Below are 23,489 nucleotides of genomic sequence, written 5' to 3'. Positions count from 1 at the left end.
CTGAACAGATTGGATTTGTGTTTTTAAATATATTTCTATTGGGTTTTCAAGATGATTCATAAATTCATAGTTTCCTCATTTTAACCTGTATACATAGTGTATCATCAGTACAATGTGTCGGTATTCTATACTAATAACCAGAAGCATAAGAAATATTCAGAGTGTGGCGAGGCTTCGATCTAACTGAACATTTTAGGTAAGTCCGAATGGTTAGCTAGGTGCTCAAGGTGATTGAAATGACAACCCTTCTAATGTCCTTTCAATTACCATAGTTAACCAGTAAATCAATAAATAAACAAGAATTGTTCCCTGATGGCAACTTGGGAAGAGTCAAGTCTTATGCTTCAACACATGGGTTGTCGTCTCTAGTCCTGGGATAACATTAATCCTTCGTGTATGCATAATGAGATACCACAGATGGTACAAGTACTTGATTAGAGGGATCTAGCCACGTTAGAGTGGGATACACAGTGGAGGAGCTCCAGTTGTTCATAAGTCCACTGGTCATCAGATGTGAATAATACTGAGTAGGTTGGATCTTAGCTGTGGTTCTCCTCATGGCAAGTGGACCAGAGTTTTCCTAGCATTAAGCTAGAAATAGTTGTATAGGATATATTTTCAATTGCTATCATACATGGTCCCAGACTTGCCTTTCGGCTACCCCACCATCCATATCTTGGTAAATATAGATATATGCATAGGTATGTTAACCCCTTCGATGCTGGCCCGTTTCCGCCGCTGTGCGGTAAACAAACGAACAGGGCGGGGCCGTGACGAACCCCAGCCGTCATCCGCACACGAGCACCATGGAGCGTGACAGCTGGGGTTCGTCACCAGCATGCAAGGGGTTAAGAAATTTAGTCTAATCTGTGGTGTCCACATCTTTTTTTAAAGGGCGAGGTTTGCGGGACTCCATGTCCTTTTCTCAGTCGTAGAGCTCACTTCTACAATGCATATTGCTTGTTTTTTCCTAAGAAAAAAATCTTAATAATCAGAAGTAAAAAAACATGCAGATCATTTGATATATGCGGAAAAAGAATGGTGTTTGCGTCGCTGATTAGGGATCCATGAAAAGCAAAAGGCAGGCCTTCTACACCTAATTCTAAAAGCTATAAATAGGAAGTAACTGCAAGCCCTGAACCTCCCTTGACCTATGGGCCGAAACTAGGCACACCGCACTACTCATCACTTTTTTCTTTTTGTTCCGACTTTCTACAGCAGCCTGCTTCCTTATCAGTGTCCCACTCACTGCAACATTCAACTGCACTGTACTGCAGCTACTGCTCTTTGCACCTCTCTGCAGCATACAACACTATGCAGCAGCCTCCCTTACAAACTCTATCTACCCTCCTATGAGAAACAGAGCATATGAAGAAAACACCCCTATATCACGTACCTGCCTCCTCATACTCCTGTTATTATAGAACATCATGCAGGCTTTAGGGTCCCTACGCTTTAGGTTTCCTTGGCGGTACTGAAAGTTGGTAAGTCCAGGTACGCCTGTGGTAAATGATGGTACCCCCACAGATAATATCCAGTAATCATGGACTGTCATGGATCCCAGAAAAAAGGCATTGCACATTCTCACTGTACTTTTACTCAAGTGTGCCCTTAAAATTCAAGGGCATGGGAAAATCTGGACTATGGCTAATGGAAACCAATGTGCAGGTCCTAAAATTAATAAACACTTGTTTGCGTGCTGCAAGATAACACTTCCTTTGGCAACCCTGTACCGGAATCCTTGAGCTGTGTAACACTGATTTGGTTGCTTGGACTTGTCAGAACCTCTTTCAGAAGGCCACGGTGCATGCAGGGGTTAATGGGCCCAACCGTAGGGGTTGAGGTCTTTTACTCCTGATGTCCTGGGGCCCGACCTACAATGGATCATGAACAACTGGGCCAAGTACCCCTTCTACACTTGACTCTGAGTGGTAGTTATGATTGAGTAGTCCAAGGCCCCCTCAGGGGAGTGAATACAGGTTAGTGAACACAACTCCTAACTCTGAGTGTGCAACAGTGTCAAATTAATGTCCAGTCAAATACTTATCTTTTATATTAAAGTATTTTATTTCTAACTACACATTCAAAAGTAGAATTACGACATACATGAACAATAACACATTCCTCTTGAGGCTGGGCCTTTAATGTTCTGCTGACAAATCCCTTGCCCACCCGCTCTTCGCAGTGTGGTAGGAGTTGTTCTCCTTTCACTGATGGCTGCATTCAAGGAATGATTAGTAATAGGCAAGAGTCTACTCCAACTCTTAGCAAAGTAGTCAAAAGTATCTTGGCACTGCAGTGTCCTTAGCAGCTAGTCAGGGCCATGCACACCGCTTCGAACCTGGTAGAAGAGTCAACTGCATGGGGGAGGGCCTGCAACACTCTTAGGAGATCCCCCTCTTTCCACTAATGGTATCCTCCTCCGGTCACAGGGGAGTCTAGCACATTTCTTGATGTTCAGTGGTGACCCACGGGTCACGCAATTCAGAGTTCTTGGGTGACGGCCTGATGCTCAGCAATCCTTGATCATGGCAACTCCTCCTGGTAAACGGGGTTTGCCGTCACATACCTTCACCCGGGCGAATATGCATCGTCACTTTTGGTAGAAGGATTACATTTTTAAGGCACTTTCCATTTTTGCTGATTTTATACTGCAGCTTGGCCCCTGTGCCGCCGTTCGTTGTGACTCTGCACATTTGCATACAAACCCGTCTTGGTTCCAGAATCACCAACAGGACCCCACATGATTCATTTCCTGTTTGAATCAGACTCCCAGTGGACCACACTTTGAATACATCCCCATTCTCAATTAATCCTTGTCCTGGTAGGTTTCCTTCTACATATCTTAATGGTACTTCCATTTATCCAACACACCATTCTAAATCCCCCATTTTAATTGTACAGGCTGACCCTTTGTACATTTCGTCCTGAGGAAGACCCCCAGTGACTACCAACAATCAGCACATCTTTGGAGTCGAAAAGGTCGACTTGCTAGCCCAAATCCTGACCCTATTCTCTTTGCTCCACGTCAAAAAGGAGATTTAACTTCCCAGAGGATCAGACATTCACCTAGGGATGGATGCCATTTGATTGACCCTTTTAACCAGCAATATTGCACTGTATATATTTTGTTCACTACCAGCACTTTGTTGCACTTTGTCACTTCAGCACTTGCACTGCTTTTTGTTTTAGTGACAGCACCCTTAATGTCATGTACACAATGTTAAGAGTATAAAAAGTGATTCTTTCTCTTTATTACAAAAAACCTTTTGATTCATGATTGGTGTCTGTGTTTTTTCTCCCCCCAAATAAATTCATTTGCATTAATTGTTGTCCCACAACTGTTTATTTACCATTGCTTTGTAGTCAACAATGGCAATGCAATTGTATACCCGACAGAACCGACATTTCGTCTCATTCTCACCACACAGTAGTCCATACCATGGTGGCGCCTTCTGGCAAATGGTGTCACTCTTAGACTTCGCACAGGCCTCACCTTTCTTACCCAGCAATACTTTCACAGCGGCGCCTCCTGGCCTACAGGCGTCGGAACAGGCGCTGTGCAGGATTTACTCGCCTTTTACGGCACTCCAGTCATGGCTATCTTTATGGTGGCACTCTCCTGCCACATGGGGGGTCACCGACTAGAAACTGCACACAAGCAGCGACCGATAGGTGCAGCAGCCATTCCTCACACTTCGCTCAGGGAGTCCACTCTACAGAATTCCCCACTTGACCATGCTCCCTCCTTTCAATGCTTTCCTCTTCCTCACAGGGCACACTGGTCTTGGCAAGCAGGCAGGCGCTGGTGTTCCAGGGCAGATGGTCTTCGACCCTAGGGTGATATGCCCCCACCCAACAGGCATTTGTCCTCAGCCCTGATCAGACATACGTCTTGCAGAGCATCTCCTCACATAGCCTGACTGGCTGTTCGAAGATGCCTAATTTTAAGGGTCTCAACCTCCCCTTCTTCTAGTCCATTTCCAGACGCCAAATGAGATTTAAGATCTGGGAGTTTAAAGTTTTATGTTGGAGTTCTACTCTTCATGTCTTCACCATGCAGACCTAGGCTTCCCAAAATGGAACTGAGTGTCTTCCATATAATGTACCATTACAGGCACACTGGCACTCAGTGTATGCACACATGCTAACCAGTGGTTTTACTTCCATATATTGTCCTACCCTAGGCACACATACATTCAGCACACACATTCACTCTGCGCACACTGCTCAGTACTGTAGCCTTTCTGTATTATGCCATTGTGTGCTACTTGCTAACACATACTCTCTAACAACATGCAAACCATGCATGCATCACACACTTCACCCTTCACGTATTGTACCTTTTGTAAGCAAATCTACACCCAGCACATATTTTTGCTGTGCACACGCTGCATCTCTCATGTACAGTATTCTCTGGTATACATACACACACACTCGCCATGCATGCACTTCACATCATTGTTCTTTTCCTGTATTGCACCCTTCCCAGGCATACACACATTCAGCACAGTCACAACTCCTGTGCGGCAATGCACATTGCATCTAACTGATGTAGGCCAATGGGGTGATTTAAGCACAAAGCAGTGGAACTTAAAAAAGGTGACTGAGCCTAATGCCTCCCTCCAGTGACGGACAGTCAGTACACAGTATGCCACCACCACGCTTGTGCTGCTTAACTCCTGGTGAAGGCAGTATCCTTCCACCACTATCAGGATAGTGTTTTGGGCGCCCCTTCTGGTCCAACAAGACTGCAATCCGTGAAACCGGCCAATGTCCTGGTCCAGACACATGATCTGTGTTTACCTATGGCGACAACAATAGGCACTAGGGATCTAGACAACAGTACATTTGGGCACTCAGGGCAGGGGTACAAGTCCATAACCAGGCAGAGTACTTTTCCGTCCCTAAGACTTCCAGTACACTGATACCTGTAGGGGAGTGGAGATGTCACTACACAGGGGGCATTCCGGTAAGCACCTGCACAGGCACACAATAACTGACTACACACTCGTTTGGTTGCACAGTCGGACCGGAAGCCACGAGCAACCTCCGTCCATTTATTTATAGCCTTCTGGCCACGCCTGGCCAGAAGGTGATACATTTTGTGTGAGTGTTTCCGGGTCTCGGCCGAGACCCGCGAAACACTAGAGCGTTACATCCCTTCCCACCTTGGTATTTGTTTTTCTTCTTTTGTTGAAATTGGCTGATTTTGCTTGTTACAATGTATATGGCCCAGTGCTGTAAATCACTAGGACTCTAGTACGCACAACACAATTATTGTATTTCTCCTTTATATCATTATGTTTATTTCAACAGTATCTCAATACCGCAAATATATTACATTTGCAAAATATTCATCATAAATGTAATTTGTGAAATCAATGAAGGGTTCATAACAATAGCATTCAATAGTAACAAATGCAACAATTTTCAAAACACAGGTTTACAGAAGAAAGAAAAAAACAATGAAAGAAAAAACCCAATGCATTTCGGGGCTATTGCCCCTTCGTCGGGGGTCTGAAAAAAGAAGAGAAAGATACAAACAAGGAGAATATTACTCATTTGTTCCTTGTAGTGTTTAACATTTGAACCTTCGAGGTTTTTTTAAACTGATGCTTACCTAAATAATAAGAACTAGCGCGAAGCCTGTGTGTGAATCTGTATAACTTTTTGGACAATTATCTGAAAAACCAAAGTGTAGACGATCGTATGAATTTTATCTCATGGGTACCTATCGTATAGTATGATTCTAAGGGAATAAAGAATTATGTTACCTGTCGGGCAATCAATAACGCATCTACGAAGGAAAAAAATGCAAATTTAGAAACACATGTAACCTGAAAAAATGGCTCATGCGTTATAGAAACTGAGAATCCAAGGCTCACCTGCATAATGTGCAAGTCTCGCATACGTGACGGAAACCTAAACCAAACAAATAACTGCCATCAATACACAGTTGTGTGCATTATGTTAAACGTTAAAGTTTTAAAACGGTAAACGATGTCCATTACCTGCGAGTCTAGGTATTTGGGATTCAATCTCGCTGCTGTTTCCGTTCACGATACTGATGGAACAGAAAGATTAAGGCTGTTATCGTTTCATTGCGCACTCCAATATATCACAGAATGCTGTCTACGAAATCTTTTAGTCAGCTTACCGTTCGACATCTTAGTGTTGTCCTTTAGAGAAGTTACCCGTCGCCTAACTCACCGACCGGAAACTCAAGTAAATACATGAGTCCTTCATTTATTTTTAACTCTCATGTTTCTCGAGAGTGAACATAGACAACAGACTAGTAGCGAACTACACCGCTTATCGGCTTTCCTATTTACAATAGGAAGCTATATATGTCTTCAACGGGATATTTAACCCATATAACGCTATTCAAAACGATAGAAAAATGCGAAAAAAAGTATGAAAGAACTGGTCGAAAAGAACGGACTTTCCTAAATAATATGTGTGACAAATTATAAAAAATAGGGGATTTTTTACTCTATGCCTAAATTCATTAGTTGTGACTCCTCCATAATGTCCAAAACAGTCTACAAACTATCCTATTTATTTACAATCTATGTATCTATGCTTCCAAGTGAAAAGTGTCAGTCCCTGCACTTAACAGCATCGTGATGCCATTGAATATTTGTGATAGGTTCATGCGAATTCCATGGTCTAAACAGACCATATCCTGTGGTTTTATCCCTGCCTATTTACAATCTATAGATATATTCTACATGGGTAGCATACAATATGACAAACAGTGCCTAGTTCTTTACATCTCATTACTTTAGAGTATATTCAGTTGAAACGCAATGCCTTTATGGACAATCCCATATTATTCAGTGTGTGTTTTACTATGCATGGAGATACCTGCTTACTTGGGCTTTAAAGAAAACATGCCATTTCCATCTTATCATTTAATCCTAGAGGAAACATTGTCTGTAATTTACGGATCCAGAAAGCTTCTCTTTGCAAAAGTATCTTAGCATTGTCCATTCCTAGTTTCTGGGGTACTAGTTTGATAATTTGAAAACGGAGTTGAGCTATATTGTGGTTCTTCTCAAGCCAATGGTGTGCCAACGGTGACGTTAAGTTTTTATTGCGTATGCGACTCTTGTGTTCAGAAAGTCTTAGTTTCATCTTTCTATCGGTTTTACCGATATATAGCAGCCCACACGGGCATTTAATCGAGTAAACTACATGTTCTGAGTCACAATTTGTAGAGTGTCTAAGCGTTATTCTTTCTCCAGTCCGAGGATGCAGTAAAATGTTTCCCGGAATTACATTATTGCAGTTTTTACAGTTAAATCACCTCGAAGTTCCTTTATGGACCAATTTTTGTTGCAATGAAGTTGGTTTATTGAGGAGTTCCTTAAGATTTTGGGCCCTTTTGTATGCGAATAATGGTCGTTCATCAAACAATGTGCCAAAATCTTTTTCTGCCAGTAGAATCTCCCATCTCCTTAAGATTGTCCTTTTTATGTCCCTTGATGCAGTCGAATATTTAGACACAAAGACCATTCTGGTGCTTGAAGTCTTAGGTTTCTTTTTTAGGAGTTCTGCTCTCGGTGTTGCTTTGATTTTTTCTAGGTGTGCTTAACTGTTGATATTGTGTAGTTCAGATTTTGGACGTTTCCAGATGATGAAGATGTCATCTATATAACGCTTGTAGTAAATTAAACCTTAGAACAGACAAACCGAATGAGTTAAAGATATTGTTACTGCAACTACTGGAATTTTGTCTTTTCAATAGTTATTTTGTGTGGCAAGACAAGTATTACAATCAACTAACAGGCACAGCAATGGGTTTTCCAGGGGCATGTATATATGCCAACATCTATATGGCAAAGTTCGAGTTGGATTACATCCTAGAAGATACGACTTGGCAGCAAGGTTTAATTTACTACAAGCGTTATATAGATGACATCTTCATCATCTGGAAACGTCCAAAATCTGAACTACTTAACAATATCAACAGTTTGAATCTAGTGGACCCAAGGATCCAATTCACCTATAATGTAAGCAATACAGCATTACCATTCTTGGATGTTCTTGTAGAAATTAAGGATGATTCTATTCAGACAAAACTATACAAAAAGGAAACGGACAAAAACACGGCGTTACTGTATAGTAGTTTTCACCCAGCGAACTTGATAAACAACTTGCCAGTATCACAGTTCATGAGGATCAAACGAATATCTTCAAACATAGAACAATGTGACAAGAGTCTAGAAGATCAAAAACAGAGCTATCTCGATAGAGGTTACCCGAAAAAACTACTCGAAGCACACCTAGAAAAAATCAAAGCAACACCGAGAGCAGAACTCCTAAAAAAGAAACCTAAGACTTCAAGCACCAGAATGGTCTTTGTGTCTAAATATTCGACTGCATCAAGGGACATAAAAAGGACAATCTTAAGGAGATGGGAGATTCTACTGGCAGAAAAAGATTTTGGCACATTGTTTGATGAACGACCATTATTCGCATACAAAAGGGCCCAAAATCTTAATGAACTCCTCAATAAACCAACTTCATTGCAACAAGAATTGGTCCATAAAGGAACTTCGAGGTGCTTTAACTGTAAAAACTGCAATAATGTAATTCCGGGAAACATTTTACTGCATCCTCGGACTGGAGAAAGAATAATGCTTAGACACTCTACAAATTGTGACTCAGAACATGTAGTTTACTCGATTAAATGCCCGTGTGGGCTGCTATATATCGGTAAAACCGATAGAAAGATGAAACTAAGACTTTCTGAACACAAGAGTCGCATACGCAATAAAAACTTAACGTCACCGTTGGCACACCATTGGCTTGAGAAGAACCACAATATAGCTCAACTCCGTTTTCAAATTATCGAACTAGTACCCCAGAAACTAGGAATGGACAATGCTAAGATACTTTTGCAAAGAGAAGCTTTCTGGATCCGTAAATTACAGACAATGGTTCCTCTAGGATTAAATGATAAGATGGAAATGGCATGTTTTCTTTAAAGCCCAAGTAAGCAGGTATCTCCATGCATAGTAAAACACACACTGAATAATATGGGATTGTCCATAAAGGCATTGCGTTTCAACTGAATATACTCTAAAGTAATGAGATGTAAAGAACTAGGCACTGTTTGTCATATTGTATGCTACCCATGTAGAATATATCTATAGATTGTAAATAGGCAGGGATAAAACCACAGGATATGGTCTGTTTAGACCATGGAATTCGCATGAACCTATCACAAATATTCAATGGCATCATGATGCTGTTAAGTGCAGGGACTGACACTTTTCACTTGGAAGCATAGATACATAGATTGTAAATAAATAGGATAGTTTGTAGACTGTTTTGGACATTATGGAGGAGTCACAACTAATGAATTTAGGCATAGAGTAAAAAATCCCCTATTTTTTATAATTTGTCACACATATTATTTAGGAAAGTCCGTTCTTTTCGACCAGTTCTTTCATACTTTTTTTCGCATTTATCTATCGTTTTGAATAGCGTTATATGGGTTAAATATCCCGTTGTCAACGTTGAAGACATATATAGCTTCCTATTGTAAATAGGAAAGCCGATAAGCGGTGTAGTTCGCTACTAGTCTGTTGTCTATGTTCACTCTCGAGAAACATGAGAGTTAAAAATAAATGAAGGACTCATGTATTTACTTGAGTTTCCGGTCGGTGAGTTAGGCGACTGGTAACTTCTCTAAAGGACAACACTAAGATGTCGAACGGTAAGCTGACTAAAAGATTTCGTAGACAGCATTCTGTGATATATTGGAGTGCGCAATGAAACGATAACAGCCTTAATCTTTCTGTTCCATCAGTATAGTGAACGGAAACAGCAGCGAGATTGAATCCCAAATACCTAGACTCGCAGGTAATGGACATCGTTTACCGTTTTAAAACTTTAACGTTTAACATAATGCACACAACTGTGTATTGATGGCAGTTATTTGTTTGGTTTAGGTTTCCGTCACGTATGCGAGACTTGCACATTATGCAGGTGAGCCTTGGATTCTCAGTTTCTATAACGCATATGAGCCATTTTTTCAGGTTACATGTGTTTCTAAATTTGCATTTTTTTCATTCGTAGATGCGTTATTGATTGCCCGACAGGTAACATAATTCTTTATTCCCTTAGAATCATACTATACGATAGGTACCCATGAGATAAAATTCATACGATCGTCTACACTTTGGTTTTTCAGATAATTGTCCAAAAAGTTATACAGATTCACACACAGGCTTCGCGCTAGTTCTTATTATTTAGGTAAGCATCAGTTTAAAAAACCTCGAAGGTTCAAATGTTAAACACTACAAGGAACAAATGAGTAATATTCTCCTTGTTTGTATCTTTCTCTTCTTTTTTCAGACCCCCGACGAAGGGGCAATAGCCCCGAAATGCATTGGGTTTTTTCTTTCATTGTTTTTTTCTTTCTTCTGTAAACCTGTGTTTTGAAAATTGTTGCATTTGTTACTATTGAATGCTATTGTTATGAACCCTTCATTGATTTCACAAATGACATTTATGATGAATATTTTGCAAATGTAATATATTTGCGGTATTGAGATACTGTTGAAATAAACATAATGATATAAAGGAGAAATACAATAATTGTGTTGTGCGTACTAGAGTCCTAGTGATTTACAGCACTGGGCCATATACATTGTTACTATATCAGTGGGCAGGCACTAATCTGGTACAGCACACTTACCGCTAGAAGCGTTTTAAATAATAGAAATTCGAGTGCAGCACCCTTCCTCATTCATTGATTTTGCTTGTTGACTTAACTGAACAATCTCCTGCTTGGTCTAGGGTTTGGTCAGAGGTTGTGAAAGCTTCGCCCTCTTGGGGGCACAGGATCACAGTCTCTCCTAACTGACATGGGAGAAGTGGTAATACGCTCACCATTCTCAGGCTGGTCTTCAATACTGCCAGATTGATCGACAGATACAGAGAGGGGCTCATCCCATGTCGTTGGTTCTTCAGGTGTGGAAGGAATCCGCTTGAACCATGATATGTTCCTGGTGATTTCCTCCCCACCTTTTTGTGCTGTGATGGCAGTCCCTTGTGTTGTCTTGACTGTCCAGGGCTCAACCTCATAGGGAGTGCGAAATTTTCCCCCTGGCCTGCGTGTTCGTACCAGCACGGTGTCTCCGGGGACTAGTCTCTTGTCCTTTGCTCTCCTCTTCTTACTTGCTCGTTCATTTGTCTTTCTCCGTCTCTCTTGAGTTGTGGCGGGTGTGTATGGTTCAGGCTTCCAGTTCTCTGCTGTAGGTAGTAAATCATGTCGGGGCCCTGCAAACATCAGTGACCACGGGGATCTCTGGGTGGTACTGTGAGGAGTGCTTCTGTACTCCCTCAAACAGTTGTAGTGCGGTCTCTGGATCAGCCCCTTCTACCATTGCTATCCTCAGGGTTTTATTAACAGTTCTCATAAATCTTTCCGCTTCCCCATTTGCTTGAGGCCATTGAGGGGTGATTCGACGATGTTTTATCCCAAGTTTTTGCATGAATTCCTTAAACTCGTTTCCTTGAAACTGTGGGCCATTGTCCGTCTTGACCACCTGGGGGATACCAAACATCGCAAACACTTTGCTGAGGATCGGCTGGACATTTACGAAGCTGGTGGAGGGAGCCACCTCAACTACCAGGTATTTAGTGTAACTGTCTTACTAACAATACGGTTATCCGTCCATCAGGAAAACTCCCAAAGTCCAGACTAATCCATGTCCAGGGTGCTGGAGACTGTTCTTCCGTGATGATGGGTGGAGGGGTATCCGGCAGACTGGTCAATTGGCACGCTCGACAGTTCTTCACGACATGGTCCACTTTCTCATCCATGTCAGGAAACCATACCTTTTCCCTCATTCTGGCCTTCATCCTTCTTGTGCCTTGGTGGCCTTCATGAGCTAAGCTGGTGGCTTGATCTTGGAGTGTATTCGGAATCACTATGCGTGACCCCCAGAGGATGAGACCATTGTTTGCCCTACTAAGTTCATTGTGCACCCTCCAGAATTGAGACAGGCGAGTTCTATCTGCCTCACTCCAGTCACTTACATTGCGTAGGAAATTTTCCCAAGATCCAGTGTCCATCGCTGTCCTTACTCTTGTCACAACCACATCATTGTCGTACTGGGCTACGATATCTTCTGCTGATATTGCTCGCGGACATGACAGTTGGGACACCATATCTACAAATTCTTCGGTCAGTAACTCCTGGTCTTGAGTCTCACCCGTTTCCACTAGTGGGTGCCGAGACAGAAAGTCCGCTGGATTCTTCGCTCCAGGTGGCGGGTGGGGAGCTGTACCTTTTGAACAAAGGTATCAATGGCTGATGGTCCGTGACCATTCTGATTGGCTGTCCAGTGATGTAGAGATGGAAATGATTACAGGCCCACTTCACGGCCAACGCTTCTCTCTCAATCTGCGAGTACCTTGCCTCTGTCGCTGTGAGGGCCTTGCTTGCAAATGCCAGGGGAACCCACACACCAGGCTCCGATTCTTGTGTCAACAGCGCTCCCAGACCTACAGGACTGGCATCCACCAATATTTCTGTCTGCCTCGCGGTATCAAAATAGGCCATCGTGGTGCTGTCTAACAACGCTGCCTTTACCTTGTTAAACGCCTCGGCTTCTGGTTGAGACCATCTCCAGGGAGTTTCCTTTTTTGTTAGATTCTGCAAAGGCTCGGCTATGGTGGCAAGTTGCGGAATGAATCGGGCACAGTATTGCGCCATGCCCATGAAACTCCTCACCTCTGACGCGGTGGTAGGGGCTGGCGCGCCCTTGATGGCATTTGACTTCCGAGGGTCTACCTTGACTCCTGAGTCGAAGACATATCCGAAAAATTCTATGGATTGTTTGAAGAACTGACATTTGTCCTTGTGTAGTGTGACTCCAAACTCAGCTAGTCGTCGTAGCGTAGCTTTTAGTCTCTTATGATGTTCTTCACTGGTCTTGGCGTGGATGAGTATGTCATCACTGACGTTCAGTACCCCACTCAGTCCAGACAGGATCTCTTTGATAGCATTCTGAAAGATCTCAGCGGCAGACGTTATGCTGAAGTTTAGTCTCTTATATCTCCTTAGACCCAAGTGCGTCGAACGTCGTGATATAGAGGCTCTCTTCCGCTAGCTTCAACTGATGGTATCCGGCGTTTAAGTCTAATTTGGAGAACCATTGCGCTCCGTTGAGGTCCGTTAGTATGTCATCCACCGTGGGCGTGAGATGCCGCTCTCTCTTGATCGCTTTATTGGGCATCCTCATGTCGATACATATTCGAATCTTGCCAGGTTGCCAGGGTTTCTCTGCGATTACCATCGGCGATACCCATGGTGTAGGTCCCGTTACTTTTTCTATCACTCCCTGTTCTTCCAGCACCATCAATTCCTTTTCCACTGCTGACCTCAGATGGAACAGAATTCTCCTGTGTCTCAACGCTGTTGGTTGTATTGCCTTGTCAATGTGGAGTTTGACCGGCGGCCTCTTGATGGTTCCTAGACCTTGAAATAAAGTGGGGAACAATTTAAGGATTTCTTCCGTGTGTAGCGCTTTGGCAGCGTTAGCGAAAGCAATCAGCTTAAGATCCTCAGCTGTGTGGCTGCCGACCAACAAGTCCGCCTCCCTGTCTATTACATGAAACGTGGTGGTTAGTTCCTGGTCTTCGGCTTTTACTTGTACAATAATTTTCCATCGCAGAGGTAGCGGCGTCTTGCTGCCATACGTGAGAATCCGAGCTTTCGACGGTACAATTTTCGGTCTTGGTCGCAGCGCTTTGTAGTGTTGAATGCCCATCACATTGATCGTGGCTCCAGTATCTATGACTCCTGTGACTGTCGATCCATCAATCTGGATCTGGCACTTTGGCTGTGGCCTTCGCCTCCTTTTGAGTTCACTCACAAAGGATACGTAGTAACATTCTTCTTTGTCTTCCGTCGACGAGTCATCCAGTCTTTGTGGGTAGCGGGATGGCGTTCTGTTCCCGCTCAACGGGTGTGTGTCCTGTACTTCTTCCAGGGCAAGTTGTCTAACTGCTTTGGACGGTGCTTTCTTCCTTGCAGTTCCTTGTCCTCTGAAGCTTCCTCTTCCACCACCCCTGCAGACGCTGGCAAAGTGGTTGAAACCTGCGCATTTGTCACACGTCTTGCAACGTGTAGGGCAGCCATCTTGGTTGTGTTCTTCATACCCGCATGAGCCACATTGCGCACGTCGCTGTGTTCTTGTCGGCCATCTTCCTCTTACTCCTCGATTTCCGCTCCGCACGGCATCCACGCTTTCAGTTTTCACGGTCACTTCAGTGCTTGTTGAAGGGTTCATGGCAGCTTCCATCGCCGTGGCTCGTGCATCCGCAATTCATGAGACCTGGCTAACATTAAGATCTCGTCTAGCGTTATGCGAGGTTGTCTTAGTATCAGTGTTCTTAGGTGTTTGCTCTTACATCCTTGAATCAACTGAGCTGTGACCTCTTTCGTTTGATCATCGTCCGGACACGTGCTTATAAGTTCTCTTAGCCGTGCATGATAAGCATCCATCGTTTCCCCCTCCCTTTGTCTGGACTGTCTGAACTTGAATCTTTCATAATGGGGGTTCAATTGTGCGTCAAAATGTGCATTTAGCGCCTGAACAGCAGCATTGTAGTCCGTGGCTGCGCCGGTATTCGGTAGGTGCGAGAACAATTTGTAGAGTTAATCACCCCCGAAATGCAGTAGCAAGGATCTTTTTACCTCATTGTCTTTTTCCCTTGTCGCTGTGAAGTAGTTATTTAGCCTACTCAGCCATACTGTCCATCTCGGTGCCGCTGTGCTTGGATCAATTAGCGCACTGAATGGTGGTATCGGGTTAATTTGGGAGTGTGGTGATGGTTGAGCTACTAGAGCCACAGCCTGCAATCCTGCCTGCCCTGCTCCTGGCGCCGGGGCTGCTACTTGTTGAGCCCCACCTGCCGCTGCGCCATCCTGAGCCACCGACATCCTTGCTGCTGTCTGAGATATACTCTATGTATCTTGTGTTCAACTGGTTTGCGATGCGCCGCTACTTTTGGTTGTGCTACACCCTTTATGGAGGCCTTAAGCGTGTGACTACTCATCTGTACTTATTATCACTGTCCCACAAATGTTCAGCTTCCCATGTGTTACAGAATGAGGCTATATGCTTTGTTTCTCTATACTTCTTCCTCTTTCTTTATCTTCTTTTATTCTTTTTTTTCTTTCTTGCATGTACCAGTGCTTTATTAGTATGCCCACTAGACGTCCACCTGCTGGTGTCGACATTCAAACCACTCGCAGGAAATTCCTTTCAACATGCAACGAACACGCTGCTTGATCGGTGCTTCTTCGTGCGACTCCTTGCGCTGGGGCAGGCCTCGCGATCACTGCGCATGGACGCAGAACTCCAACCGCCGGCCGGGCCCAACTCGCAGAAGACTACCGCGTTCACGCCGCACGGTGCCACCGCTCTCCGGCCTCCCTGCAGATCTCCACACGTCGTTTGCTGCCAGCAATGCACAACAGTACCTAGTACTCTCGCCGACCGACCTTCCGCCTCCATGGCTCCCACGCTGAGCCGGACCACCACCGTCACTGCAGCCAGGGAGACCGCAAACTACCGCCAGGGTCACTACGATCGTCGGATCGTTTTCACCGCCCTCAGTCGCCAGTGTAGGGGAGTGGAGATGTCCCTACACAGGGGGCATTCCGGTAAGCACCTGCACAGGCACACAAACACTGACTACACACTCGTTTGGTTGCACAGTCGGACCGGAAGCCACGAGCAACCTCCGTCCATTTATTTATAGCCTTCTGGCCACGCCTGGCCAGAAGGTGATACATTTTGTGTGAGTGTTTCCGGGTCTCGGCCGAGACCCGCGAAACACTAGAGCGTTACAATACCCATTTTTAATTCCTGGGAGATCCCCTCTTTGCCAACCAGAAGCACCCAAGTTGTCACTGTGGTACAGGGTGTAGGGTGATGGAGCCAAGATTACTAGAGAACCTGCTGAGAAACACAGAGGGAGGTCTGTAGTGGGAAATTTGGTAGCAGGCAGGCTTTGACACGTTATGCAATTCCTTGTCGGTCATTTGAGTCACTCATTGACATTTTTACCTACTAGGCTTTCAGAGTTTCCATTGACCTTCAGGATCTGGAGATGGAAGAGTAGAAGGTTGAAAGTTCCTGATTGTGCTTTCTGCATTGCCACCTTGCATCCTTTGTGGTATTCTTCATCTGATTGTGTTTGTGTACTCCGGTGGCTTAAATCTTAAAGTTCACTCGAAAATTGGCTCATTGGTGGGACACATCTCTACGGAATTGTGGGTGCACTCAAAATGTACTCCAACAGACCTGCAAGGAGGTTAACCCTCCTCACCAAGCCATGTGAGACTTTTCCAACAGAGGACCTGATCTGGGTGGGAGGCGGTTCATTTTTAGGGAGGAGGTTACTTGGTCTCTATAAAATCTGTTTAGTCACTCTTCAATGGAGTTCTTCACTTCCCCTTGATCCATGACTCCTTCTCAAATTCATGTACTCCGCAGCGGCCCGTGGTGGGAGTGCTGCTGGGCGCTGGCGGGGGAGGGGCAGGGTGGGGGGTAGTAAAGTATGGATTACGGCGATTAGAGGTAAGTAAACATATAAATAAATTAAACTAATTTTGTTGCGCGTGCTGCATCGCATTTGGCGATGCAACCAAATTAGTTTTAATTATTTATGTTTACTTACCTCTAATCTGCCATAATCTGTAGTTTACTACCCCCACCCTGCCCTCCCCACGTCAGCGGCCAGCAGCACTCCCACCACGGGCCACTACTGTATGTACTCATCCACACCAATTCACCAATCACTTATAAAATAATGAGACCTATTGGCTTTGCCATTGTTTACATTTGTTGATATAACAAAAGTTTTATTCATCAGTGGCTGTTCCCATGAGAAATGTACTACGTAACCTTAAAGTTGTATTCCTCAATGACTGCGTTTGTTCCTTTGAGAAATCTACTACCTAACTTTAGCCAGGGTTCACAAGGTTGTCTCTGGTTATGTGCTTACAGAGACTGCGACATTAGTGGCTTAAATGCCGAATTAGATAAAATGCTTCTTAAATTTGCTTAGACTGACTGCCTGCCTCTCAGATATACAAAGGCCATGTGCAAATAGTGGTCCCTTGAAGGATGTGGCTTCATTGCAGGCGCCTCGGCTGCACTATTGACCCAAGTCAAAGCATAAACAATTTAGCTGGAAAACCATTTGAAATCAACTGGATACTAACCGCACTCATGACATGTTTAAGTAGTTTCATGGTATGTCGAAGTCTGATATTCCCCAGGAGTTGGCCTATTTTTCCCCCCAAAAGTGTGCCAGGGCCAGCATTTTGAAAGCTTATGCCAAGAATGACCTACAATGTATGAGTTTTGGAATTGATGCCAACATACACCCCCGTGTCACAAACAGCCTCCCAAGCCTAACATACACAATCACTCAGTTCTCTCTTGCACTCCTTATCTCAGTCATACATTCAGTCCCGTTCACACAACGCACTGAGCAACAGTGGAAATTATTGCTTACTACTAGGTCCCTCTGCATTGGGATCTCTCTCCCAATGCATCAGCGAGGCAGGAATCCCATGCTGTAACGGGGAGCCAGACAAAGAAGCCGGGCAGAATAAACCAGACCAAGACCTACCTCGAGCCCTCTCCCAGTTTATGATCGGGCTAGCGGGACAGCTCAGTGCAAAGCTGGCACAGGGTTTTAGATCCCGCCCTTACTGCTGTGTGGATCCTGAATGGGCACATGGATGCATCGATAAGTACCTCGACAACTCCGTTGCATCTGATATGATGGCTACCCGAGGCATGAGCAGCATATCTGCTAAATAATATTGTGCCTGCGAGCTGGGGTGTAACTGAAGTATGCCCTCGCAGATGCCAATCCAACCATCCACCTACAGATTGCCTTGATTTTAAACCTCACTAGATGGATTGTGCTTCAGCCCCTTCAGGGCCCTGTCTTGTGTCATTAGCTGTGGAGCCTGGAGAGACTGAGAGGACATTTCTGCACACTGCAAATCTCCGTAAAGATGCTATCACTGAATATATGATTCCGCACCTATCTTCTGAAGCACCTCGCACATGCCTTTGCAAAGGTGTCTGTGAGAGTCTTGCCTATTTTTTTTTGTACAGAAAGATTTCTCTTCCAGTACAAAATACCATGCTTCAAGTTACTTTTAAACATTTCCTACTTGCAAGATGGCGGACGCATCAGCGTCCGAGTGAGCAGCAGTGTAGCGGTCTCGGCACTCTCCGCTCCTTAGATTGAATGCGGACACGTACAGATCCCGCTGCGGATTTTTTCTATCCACCAAGACTCTTTGCGGATTAGCGGATTAGCAGGTCCTGGTAATTGTCCTCTGTGGTTCCCGATGTGCGGTGTTGGTGCTGGCGGTGATGCGACTCGACCTGTGGAGCTGCTTCCAGCGTAACCTACGGTTGGTGTGGCGTAGGTCTCCGGCGGCTGTTGGAGGGATCGCCGAGCGGAGCTGGTTTTGGGAACGGAGAGGGCGGAACAGAGGCCAGCCTTCTCTCCCCTCGAAAACCTGCAGCCTCACTTTTGCTGACGGGCAGCAGCGGCATCAGGGGAGGAGAGAACTGAGGAGCGCTCGAGCGAGGATGGCGCCCAAACCACCAAAGCCAAAAAGGCGTGCAGCAACAGCGGCAACACAAGACTCAGCGCTAAACGGAAGCGCTGCTCTAGCCCTAACGGCAAGTAAGTCTAAAAAAACTATTGCCAAAACAACAGTTGATTCAGATACTGTTTCGAACCCTCCATTGAAAGCTATAGAACCCATTCATGAGATTGCACCATTGGTGCATTCTGGGATATGTAGTGCAGGGGCTGGTGCTGTACCGAAAATTCCCACGATGTTTTCAAAAAAGACCCCTAACACATCTAAAGATAAAGATAAGGATGACAAAGCTGGGAAAAGTGACGATCTACCCCCCGCACATCAGCAAATACAAGTCAATGATGCCGTTCCCACTAATGCTAATGCGCAATTGGGGGGGGGGGGGGGTCCAACAGCGAATTTACAAATTCTGGCACTGTTCGGATTACCGCAGCGGGAGAACCCAGCTTTTTGAATATTCAGCTACAGGGAGAGCTCGAAAGTACCCCTTTGGTGACACAGCAAAACATAATAACCCATAACCCCCCTGCTCTGGCTGAACAATCATACATACAACCAAATGGGGTGACTCCGGAGAAGAGTCTACAAGAGGTTTTGGAGCCTTCCAATCTTTTGGAGGATGTGGATTCTATTGACTCTGCAGGTCAATTTTACTCAATGTCAGACTTATCCACAGCTCTAGAAACTGGAAGCTTGGATGAAGGGGTGGAGAAGGAGTGCGAGTGGACGGACGATGAGAGCAATAAGAGCCTGAATACCTCGATACATGACTCTGAGAGTGATATAGATAAATCTCCTGAAAGACCGGATTGGGAATCTGATGAGAACACTGTACTTGCCATGCAGGGTGCTAGCACTGTATATTCATCTACTCCTCCAGTAAACGGCACTGAGGGATCACCAATTCCTGAAATCACGCTAAATACCCTATATCAAGTGATGTTACAACATCGGGAAGAAACAAGAGCGGAGAATCTACGTACTCAGGGTGCGGTACGTCGACTACAGAATAACTTACGCCGAGTGGGAAAAACCTGTAATGAGGTCTCTGCTAGAGTGGGTGAGGCAGAAGTCCGGATATCAGCAATTGAGGACTCTATGACTCAGCAAAAAACACAGATATCATCATTAGAGGGATTAAGAGAGGAGATCAACTGGAAGCTGGTGGATCTTGAAAATCGTTCACGGAGGAATAACCTACGAATTCTAGGCATTCCTGAAGGGAGTGAGGGGGCGAACATCAGACAATTTGTTATTGAGCTTTTTTCAGAAGCCTTTCCAGAACTCATCCAGTGGAAGTGGGAGATGGAACTTCAAAGAGCTCACAGATTTCCCTTTCAAAAAATAACAAAAATCAATCAAATACTAAGCCCAGAGCAATATTGATCTGTCTGAATAATTTTTTGTCTAGGGAGGCTTTATACGATCTAGCTAGACCAGATAAGAAACGTAGGGGGAAGGGCCTGGACTTCTTTGTCCGCCCAGATTACTGTCACGCTACAGTACAACAGAGATGGCAATTTCGCCAACTGATTCCTGCTTTCCAGGCGAAGGGTGCCCAGGCTTTTCTTCTCAATCCCTCTAAGCTGAAAGTAATATTCAAAGAAAGATCATACTTTCTCACCACAGAGGGAGCTGCGAAAGATCTGTTAAGCTCTTTTTGAGGTCTGGTTTATTTCTTTTTTTTTTTCCCTTTTTTTTTCTCTCTTCTCTTTAGGATGACTTTGCGGGGGGATTCTAGTAGTTGTACTAATGGATGAGTCTTCCGATAATAGACTTTGATAATACTGATGGTATTGACTGTGATTTCTCATATTGGACCGACTTTCTTTTGTTCTTTCATCATTTTTTTCTCACTCATTGTCAATGGTTTAAAGACATATACATATACAATAATTGGTCATCTTATAGGAGAGGGAGTCCCGAGACACAAGTTGCTTCTCACATCATCGATTTGGGGGACCTCACAGTCCCTTTGCCCGATTGTGGGGAGGGTTGGGGTGTTGGGAGGGGGGTGGAGCGGGTGGAGGGGTTGAAGGGAGGGGGATTGCGGGGGGCAAGCATAGTCCGGAAAAGATTTTGAATTGTGGTATTACTGAGAATAATTTGCTTCACGATATGATTTATCAATTGAATATGAAGACTAATATTAAATGGAGGATGAACACAATCAGGAATGGCTCAATCTGTGAACTTGGAGTCACACAAGGGGTGTGGGACAGAAACAATATAGATGGGTTGTCCTGCCAGCCTTATATTCTAGATTAACATCATGCTGAGAACTTAGAATTTGTTCATGGAATATATGTGGCCTCAATAACAGAAGGAAAAGGCTGCTATGTGCTCAAATGATACAGAGTATGCGTATAGATGTATTGTGTTTGCAAGAGACACATCTCCCCTGGACTGATAGACACCTTTTTAAAGATCTTGGCATGCATCTATTAGGATGTACTCGCCAAGGTACTACAACTAAAGGGGTGGCAATACTTATAAGCAGAGGGCTTGGTCATCTTAAGCGTATTAAGGCTGATCAACTTGGTAGATGGTTGATTCTAGAGATTAACATTGACAATAAAGCCTGGACAATCTGCTCAATCTATGCTTCCAACTCAGATGACCCAGATATTCTGAATTTTTTGAGTTTAGAATTAGTTCAATGGCCACCTTCTATAATATTGTGTGGGGACCTTAATATCCATTTAGGAGGGGGGTTGGATATTCGTAGTAACTCATCATACTCTGGCCTTAGGAAAAAGACTTATAAGGCACTAAGAGGCTTAGTTTTAGAATTTGGGCTCTCCGATGTTGGATATGTTACAAATCCCGCCATACCTGGATTTACTTTTTTCTCAGCGCCTCATCAAAAGTTGGTGCGGCTGGATTCTTTTTTTATAACCACTCCACTCATTAATCACACTTTGTATGAAATTTTTCCTCGTATAATTTCGGACCATAACCCAATATTAATAGAGGTGAAAATAGAGGCTGGCACTGCTGCGAAGTCTATATCTTGGTCTTTTGATCGGAAACTATTGGCCGACCCAACTTATATTTAATACATGGGGAAATGGATAAGTGAGTTCTTTGAATTCAATAGAGGAAGTGCATCCTCCCAAATAGTATGGGATACTGTTAAGGCAGGGGTGCGCGGAGAGACATTAGCTTATACGATTAAAAAGCAGAAAGGTATACGGAATAAAATGGAGTCTTAATATAGAGCAGTACAGGAGTGGGAGGAGAAGCTGGCCTTGGCTATTTCTTTAGCTCAAAATACAGAACCTATCAAGACTACTCTTGCTATTCATAAAGCAAGGCTCCTTGAAATATTTGCAACAAAACTGGCAGAACAGGCGGCAATTTTCAGAACCCAGATTTATGAAATGGGAGAGAACTCTGGCAGGATTCTGGCAAAAAAGACCAGGCAAAGAATGGCGTCAAATGGTATTGAAGCCATTCAGGATGAGGCAGGACTAATATATACTAAAGCTGAGGCGATTCTGGAAGTCTTTCGACAATTCTATTCTAAGCTATATGAGCAGGAAGCCCTGGATTATTCTAGTGAATCTTTTTTGAACTTCATCACCTGCGATAATGTCTCTAAATTATCCACTGAGCAGTCTCAGATTTTAGATTCCAATATTACTTGGGAGGAAATAGAGACCGCCCTATTATCTCTCCCAATTGGTAAAGCAATGGGACCTGACTGTATCCCGCGGGAGTTTTTTAGGATGTTCAGAAATCTTTTAAAACCTGATTTATTGACTACTTTTCTGGAAGCCCAGAAAGGGCAGGCCCCACCTTCTTGGGGGCAATCAACAATAATGGCATTTATCAAAAAGGATAAACCCCCCCTTAATCCGGCATCTTACCGCCCGATCTCACTTATCAATGCTGATAGTAAAGTGTTTTCAAAAATTTTAGCGTCACGCATCTCTTCAGTAATCTCTAGCATAGTATCAAGATGGCAACACGGGTTTATTCCCAAACGTGACACTGCCGACCATGTTCGGAGAATTATCGCGTTGCTGGATTGGGCGGAGGGCACGAATACAACTATCGGGGTCACCCTGTTGGATGCCGAGAAGGCATTCGACAGGGTGGCCTGGCACTATCTGTGGGATGTACTGTATTTTAAAGGATTCGGTCCCGTTATGAGATTGGCCTTAAAAGCCTTGTATAAAACACCTACCTCGTGTATTAAAATAGGGGCGGATAAATCCACCTTATTTTCTATCCATTGAGGTACAAGACAAGGCTGTCCGGTATCCCCGCTCCTCTTTGCTATTTATATAGACATCTTCCTTAATGAATTGAATTATACGGAGGACATTATACCAGTAGTGGTGGCAGGTACCCCCCTATAGGGCACTGGCATACGCGGATGACGTGGTGGTTACCACCTCGGACATTGTAAAAGCCATCCCAAAGATAGAAGAATTGGCCAAACAGTTTGGAGCCTTTTCGGGCTACAAATTAAACATGTCTAAAACACACATTTTAGTAGTTGGTCAGAATCATCCCGTTCTTTCTAATATAGTCCCTGTTGCAACCTATCTAGGAGTGAAGATCACATCTCCAGTGTCACTGATCCCAGAACTAAATTTCAATCCTATTCTGGAAAAGGCTAATTCTATGTTGGAGAGAATTGACCACTTGCATTTGTCTTTGCACGGGAGGAATAATGTACTGAAAATGTCAATTCTCCCGAAATTTCTTTACCTTTTCAGGACCATTCCCCTTGAGTTTCCCCTAACTTTTTTTAAACAAGTGGAAAGGATGTCAGGGAAATTTTTGTGGGGATATAAAAACC

At 44.1% G+C, this 23,489-nt stretch overlaps 1 protein-coding gene across 1 annotated transcript in view; it reads left to right on the top strand.

The window, feature by feature from the left end:
- ATP1B1 (ATPase Na+/K+ transporting subunit beta 1) overlaps window positions 1-23,489 on the top strand; it is a 68,051-nt gene that overhangs the window by 38,108 nt on the left and 6,454 nt on the right. The window lies entirely within an intron of this gene.

The sequence above is a fragment of the Lissotriton helveticus genome, chromosome 8 (genome assembly GCF_964261635.1).
Source record: "Lissotriton helveticus chromosome 8, aLisHel1.1, whole genome shotgun sequence".
Lineage (NCBI taxonomy): Eukaryota > Metazoa > Chordata > Amphibia > Caudata > Salamandridae > Lissotriton > Lissotriton helveticus.
Note: the sequence above shows the minus strand (reverse complement) of the source record. Positions and strands in the feature narration are given on the sequence as shown.